The following is a 7703-nucleotide window of genomic DNA, read 5'->3' as shown; positions in this document are numbered from 1 at the left end:
TATATATATATATATATATATATATATATATATATATATATATATCAAGCATGTGTTGGATTAAATTGGATTCATTCAATGTTTGATGTGGGTGGAGTCTTTGTTTAGTTTACCTTTGATAGATTACTTTGAACGCTCCTCCTTGATCGATTTGCATTGACTTCTTCCCACTTTTCACATTTTCATATTGTATTTTTATTCAAGGGCAAAAGTGCGAAATATTTAGCATGTACTGTTTTCACCATTAAACATTAGAATCCAGTTTGCTAAACAGGTGTTTAAACCCAAAACATGTATGCTTCTTGTCTTCAAATCTTTATTGAATTTGGCTTCAGCCTGAACAGGTAATAAATGTGTAATAAAGGCACCACAAACATGCATTGCTGCATTCAGAAACCAGGGTGCAAGCTGTTATTGTAGGAATACAAATATGAAATAAAATCTCAAATTAATCAAATTAATTATTTGAACTTACTTTTTTTGTAGTTGGTGAGCAGTCAACATTTTCTCTGTCAACTGCATGTTGATCTTGTTTAAAAACCACAAATAACACCAATTTTCTAGTCCGTCTTTCTAAAACAAACTAGTTATAAACAAAGCTGTAATCTTATTGGGTAAACCTCAGTCCAGTCTGGTTGAAAAGCCTGGTTGACTTTAGATCAATTAATCCATAGGTAGAAATTATTTGTGGAAACTTTGCTTCCCACACCTATTGGTTTTAGCTACACAGTTCTAATTAACATAGTTCAATACGAAGGGCTACCTTAACCATGATGAATAACACTGCCTTTATCTCACACACTGCTTTTCACAAATTGAATCAACAGACAAATTGACATTTTTTGTTCTTGCTGAACAGGACTTTCGATTTTTCCCTGCTCAGGTGGTGAGAAAAGCCTCAGGGACTCGGCTGCTCAGATGACCCCGGGTTGTAGAACAATGAGACGTCCTTGATTTAGAAAACTAGAGAAGAAAGAGGACAGAGATGATTTCAAATGTTTGATGGGTTATAGAAAATACTGTTAGTGACATTTGTTTACAGGCTTTATCGAGTGCAAGGCATGTCAAATTAGCACTGCTGTGTATTACTCTGATAAAGTTCCTCTAAAGTAGTGCGTTAAAAAAATTAACTTTTTATACATTTTATATTAAAACTTCCTTGTTAGTAACACCAGATAGTTTCATCTACGTGTTTGTGAGTCATTCTGAAGTCAGACGTGCGTCAAAAATGTAAATGGAGAAAAAGGAGGAAAAAAAGAGGTGAAATTGAACAGGTGTGCATGAGAAATAATCCTGTGCACATGGGATAATTATCTCCTCTGGATGAGAAATAATTTGGGTAACAACTGTGGTAGACATGGAATACCCTTTGCGCACAGGAGACCATTTCATATGCTTCAGCTGCCTGGAAATGACATTATGTGAACTAATAAAGTTGTATTTTAACTTTTGACATGCCTTGGAAGGTATTGCTAGCATGATTTACAAGCTCTTTAGATATCTATCTACTTTGAATAAAACTTGTAATGATGAAACAACAGAAGCACAAATCTTAAACTTAAATATTGTTCTTTGATAGTTTGTTCACAAAAATAAAAAAGTTTCTTTTAAGTATCTTTTAAGTTCAGGACAGCTAATGGCTGAATGGTTGCAATCTGTCCAGTGTGAGTCCCGCAACCCCCCAACAGTAGCTGGGATAGGCTCCAGCAACCCCGTAACTCAAAAGGTTTTAGTGGGTTCAGAAGATGAATGAATGAGTTGTGTCTGTACATGTCATAAAACTGCTTTGGTAAAACAGAAAATGGCAGTTTTTGTGTGGATCCACAACATTTGGAGGAGACAGATCAGGACATTCTTTTTTTAAATAAAGAAGGTTGATGAGCTCGTGGATTTCCATTTTGGCCCTGAGCTTTCCCTGGGGAGATTTCATAGTGGTAACACATGTAAAATATGTTTTGCTAACTGTTAAAACAAGCTGCTAAATCTATTGACTGACAGTAACAATCAAAAATGTAAAATATTAGAGGATTTTGAAAAAGTTTAACATAATATAATATAATATATATATAATATAATATATTCATAATATGATAAAATACAATTCTGTGTCTCAAAAAATGTAGAATATCACATCAGAACATTAAAAAATTGTGCCTTCAGTTGTGTTTTTAAAATGATGTGCCTTTCCGTGTACTTTACCCTTCATTGGGGCTTTTTTGCATTCATTATAGCAGCAATGCCCTGTGGCATTAAAACCCAATCTGCATTGACAGCTGCCTTCAGGTCGTCTGCATTGTGTGGTCTGGTGTCGCCCATCTTCCGATTGACATCAACCCCCAGATTTTCGATTGAGCTCAGGTCAGACTGGTTTACTGGCCAATTAAAAACACCGGCGCTCAGGAAGCCTTTGCAGGTGTTTGGAGTTAATTAGCTAATTAGGGTGTAACACCATGTGTTTATTTCATTTTAAAAAGATGAATTTTGTGTTTTTAATCACCTACTATAGTTAATAAAACTGTAAGAAAAAAAGTCTTAAAATATTCAAGTAGAATTTTCAATATTCAAATACAATACAAAATACAATTCTATGTAATATATTTGTCAAGTTGTTTTCATTTACTTGTTTTAACCCACTTTTACTAATGGATTGACAAAAAATATTCAGCTTCTTTGTGAATTTAATGTTTTTTTTCATTGTAAAAACTTTGATTTTCAAATTACAACATACATCAAGATGCAAACACACAATTAGCTTTATATAAACCATAGGAGTAACTTCATAGATTCAAAATGTATTTATTAACACACTGATAGTCAATAGATTGTGCTTTCCTAGGTTAATTTACATTAAAATTAAGGACATCATGATAATTTTTCTATCTTCACTGATGTCTGTGGCAGACATGAAATCCTGTCCACCTTTGTCATGGGAGGGATCACAGATCAATATAAGGGTGGGGTCATCTGGGCCCCCTCAAGAGAGCACAAGGGTAACCCCCACCATGTCCCTCAAAGTATTGATAGTTAAAAAACTAGCACTAGTATTTTCAGTATTATTAACCCATCCTAATCAAAAATACAAACAACTGGCTGTTTGCATGTATTTGTATTTACTGGGTGGTATATGGTAATGAATTATTATATGAATGTAAATGTAATTGAAGTGCAGGAAGAGACTGGAATAGCTCTATGAGTAAAAAAAAACCCACATAATTAAGTTTCCTTTTTATTTTATTTTCAGTAAAGTGAATGAAATAGTATAAAATGCTATTAGAAACCAGACTGGCTTTTGCAATTCTCAAATACAAAGTTTGGTATAAAAACTATCATCGTGGACGGCTGTTTCACCCTCCAAGCCTGTCCATTCTTAGATTTTATGCTGCATATTTTGTCTTTTGGCTTTATTTTCGTTCAAGACTGTTTGATATTTGATATAGATCCATTTCATTTTGGTAAGCAGATGCATATTTTGATCATGTGTTAGTTGTTGGGACCCTGGGTCACACAGGGATGCTGCAAAGTTCAAACCCTGCATGCAGTCGTGTCTTGGAACGTATTTCAGTACACAAAGCTCCCTTTCCTTTTATGGATTTATTTTAGTTGCTGTGGAATTCCCAAAGCTTTTGTTTACTGAAAGTATAAATTTATCCCTATTCCACGCAACTTTAATGCTAAATGAAACAAGGACGTTTTTCTTTCATTATTGGTTTTTATGAAGCTGTTTACAAGTTCTCTGGTATGTTTTTGTTGCTAAAACTGGTAGTCAGTCATGCAACATTTCCAAACATTTGCCTTTTTTCTTTATCACAACCTATGCTCTACTGGCTATTTTTCTCTTGTTATGGACGTCTTTACATCCGTGCAAAGACCAGACTGGGATTTAAATATCTGCATAAGAGGAGGGTGTCTCTGGACAGCCCAAAATACAAGGAATTCAAGCTCCACTTTTGTTCCTACACTAACCTTAAATCAGTGAAGTGTTTGTTTGTGTGAAGTGGGAAGACAAGCAGCCGTTCAGCGGCTATAGCATGAAGATTCAGCAAAGCAGTAGCACAAAATACCTCAAATGCAACAAAATTACAGAACTATTTTGAGGGTGGAACCCACAAAAACCTTTGTTTTTTTAGACTTTTGCTTTAAGATCTAGAAACCATATTAACCACAGCTATGCACTGGGAATTTTTATTTTTTATTTATTTTTTCACTGTGGCAGAGAATGTAGCATCACAAAGTCACGTCTATCAGTGGCAGCATTTATGTGAATGAAACGCCCATATCCAGACTTTTGTCAACAGAATATCTATTGATAAAACCATTGGAAGAAATGTAGTTATTGGGAAAAGTGAAACTTGCAGAGAACCCAGTTCAGTTGAGTTTTCAGTTCAACCAGCAGTGCTGGATCAATATGGACAGAAATGCAATAAAATACAAACATTATAATCTTGAGAGCAGACATTTGTCAAAAAGTCAAAATTTCCTTTCCTGCATGAGTATGTTTCTTCCAGGTATGTCAGAGTCCAGAGAAGCCAAATACATTTGACCAAAATCAAAACAAATATATGCTGCTTTCTAAAAAAGTTCAAAATTCTTCAGTAGTTTTACATCTCTATGATTAAATGTTATTTTGTTTTAGAATTTATTATCGACTTCTTTTGTTAGTACTTGTTTAGTGAAACTTTACAATGTTACTCACTGATCTTGATATCTTAAACTGTTGGTAAGCTGCTGCATACTTTTAAAAGGTTGCTTCTCAATAATGATGAAAGGTCTACTTCTTGAATGGACCTTTCAAGGGGTTTCATGTTTTTCCTTTTCTTTACCTTTGCAAGTCATCAAAAGCTCCCAACTGATCAGCAGTTATACTGCTGGATCAATCTCCTCCAAGGTCCCAGCATCCTCTGCTCCAATCTGGTTTGGAGGTCTAAACTTTTAACAGAGAAAGAGGTGAGATTAGCTTCTAGTTTTTAAAGGGATGATTTGATGTCACTTTTACAAGTTTGGGGACTTCACCATCTTTGTTGAAAATGAAGTAATTCTGCTCCCGCCTTTTCCAAAAAAAGGAGAAAATGCTTTTAGCTATCCCAGATAACCCAGTACAGCTATTATAATGCCAAAGATATATCAGTCACCAGGCTTACCCTGAATTTACACTGGTCTGTCTTGCGTGGAGAGTCTGTCTCAGTATCGTTTTTTAATTTACATCATCTCCTTTGCGTCACTGGTTTGTCACCCCTCGTCCTGGCTCCTGGAGGAGTGGTTTGTCCCGCCCTTGTCATCAACATCCAAAACTTTGGCAATCAGCCCCATCTTCTCTCCTTCCTCACTGAATCCTTGTAACATATTTTGTGTCATAAAGGATTATGTCTTTTTGTACTTCCAAAATTAAACTTTCCTCATCCATGTAATAAAATAGACAACAGTGTTATCTGGGGTGTTACCGCGTGATAGCGTGTGCATGTCACCTTGAATAAAATGTTATAGTTTTATTTTGAAAGTACTACCTGTGTTTTTATTTTAAAATCTGGACCTGTTTCCTGTTTTTCTGAGGTCAACGAACTACAAAACTGCAGATGGACCAGTGTAGATCAGCCTTTAGCGTTGGTACATGGTTGTGAGTCTTCACACTTTGTTTCATCTAAACAACTTAATTGCTGTAACCTTTACCTCTGGCTTTCCATACAGCATACAGTGACGACACACAACAGTTGGGTTATTTAGGCCATCTTGTTCATGTAAGCTTGTCATTTTTTGTGCATCCACCCTTTTCTGAACCTTGACCATAGACTCTGCTCGCCCCTTCTGTTAGGATTGTCTTTGGTGCAGCATTCATGTGCTTCATTTTCCCTCTCAACCATTGTTTGTGGGATTTATTTACTTCTGGATCTGTGAACAGCTGCTCTTATTAACCACTGAAAAATGAAATTTTAGTAGTAGTACCTGCTCAAATGACAGACACTTACAGTTGCCATTCCAGGGCTTCCTGTATGTTCCTCCTGCTGGTCTGGAGGTCATACTGTCTCAGTCTGATCCCTCCTCACCTGTGTCCTAATTAAAGAATAAAGGTTTACCTGCTCAACAGCCTCAAAAGGGTTTGACCTGATACTACTGGGTCACTGTGTGACTTCACGGTTGACACACCCCCAGGGGAGGCTCAAAAGTGGAAAACAAATTTTCTATTCTGAGGTGTGGGACTAAATCCTGAAACCTGTACCTTGCGGGTGTCCCATCCTCTAGCTTGACACACAGTTTGTGTTTTGTGTCATATATGAAAAGGACAAAAAGGGCATTGTTGCAGTTACTATGACAACCTCCAATCAAGTGGAGGTGCTTTTCAGAAGTAATGTGAAATGACTAAAACTGAGCAGAAAAAAAGTGCTAAAACTGTATGTTTGGAAAGCACCATTAAATTGAACGAGCTGTAATTTAGATATAGCTTATCTACCATATGCATTATCTAAAAAATAATTTTAGAAATCATTTCTTCCCACCTGTTATTCTGGTTTATTTGTGTGTTTTATATTTTCAACAGTTTCAGAGCTGGAGTACACTAAATATAAAATTATTTTCTTGAAAAAAAAAAACAGTGACTCCAAGTGGCCCCCTGTTCTAAACTGTTGAACACACGCAAACACATGCAGATGGCCCTGTGGAAGCTTTTATTGATTGGGCTGCAGGACAGAGAGAGGACACAGCAGTGGAAAAATAACATGCCAGAGCGTTTTCCCCAGACAGCTGACCCCAACCAGCCATTCGGCTTCCTCAGCCTTTTAGGAAATGGTGTGTTTGTGGTGTCCCAGAGAACAGCATTTAGCTTTTGAAATGTGATACTTTTCATCTGCACGACATTTTGCAGCAGCATACTTTTTAGTCACATAGTGAAAACAAAAATGGGTAGAGTAAATTAGAACTGCACCCAAGCTGACATAAATCATGTAGAAGTTGGTGAGGCACAAACCTGTGGTTAGCTGTGCCTTAGAACGTTTGGAGATCCATCAAATACAATGAAATGTGTATAAAATAACTATAATTATGAGGATGTGCTAAATTAACACTCCTACAAAAAAAGTGAAAACAAAATCATTTCTATTTGGGTATAAATAGATGAGATTGTTCCTACTCTGTTATTTCTTGTGTCTTTATACAAACTGTGAAGAAAGTCAATAAACCCCATGAAGAAGCACAATGACATTTATGAGGCAAAGCTATCCTTTAAAAACTATATTTAGCCTCTACGGTCTGGTACCTTCTTTTATTGTTGTACAGACTAAATTATTTCAGAGTGCATCTATATCTGATGAATAAGCTTTACTTAAATATATCCTCACAATGTTAGCATTCAATATTTTATTTTCTTTAATTAATGTATTTTCTAATATTTAGAAATCACTTTTATTTGAGTCATGTCGAGTGTTTTTAATTGACTGTTTCAAAGTCTAAAACAGGGGAAGCTCCAGAGCCACGTGTGACTCCTTTACCCGTTCATTGTGGCTCTCTGGTTGGAGAAAAATAAAAATATTTTTAATTTTTAAAGGTATCAGACTACAAGGACTATCAAGAGAATCAAAACAGTCAGATAACTCAAACTTTATTAAATTCATTCACAAACAGAGAAGAACATGTCACCCTACCAGGCTACCCATAATGCTTCAACAATCCCAAAACATTTCGACAGATTTTGGAGGACCGTGTGCGACAGAAAATCA

At 35.9% G+C, this 7703-nt stretch overlaps 1 long non-coding RNA gene across 1 annotated transcript; it reads right to left on the bottom strand.

Moving 5' to 3' along the window:
- Positions 1 to 769: 769 nt before the first annotated feature.
- On the bottom strand, positions 770 to 7147 carry LOC112160533. Its single transcript, XR_002921689.2, has 4 exons — positions 6212 to 7147; positions 5961 to 6045; positions 4821 to 4926; positions 770 to 963 (listed from the first exon to the last, which is right to left on the bottom strand). It is a non-coding gene; the product is annotated as an uncharacterized LOC112160533 (long non-coding RNA).
- Positions 7148 to 7703: the final 556 nt, after the last annotated feature.

The sequence above is a fragment of the Oryzias melastigma genome, linkage group LG3 (assembly GCF_002922805.2).
Source record: "Oryzias melastigma strain HK-1 linkage group LG3, ASM292280v2, whole genome shotgun sequence".
In the NCBI taxonomy this organism is placed as follows: Eukaryota; Metazoa; Chordata; class Actinopteri; order Beloniformes; family Adrianichthyidae; genus Oryzias; species Oryzias melastigma.
Note: the sequence above shows the minus strand (reverse complement) of the source record. Positions and strands in the feature narration are given on the sequence as shown.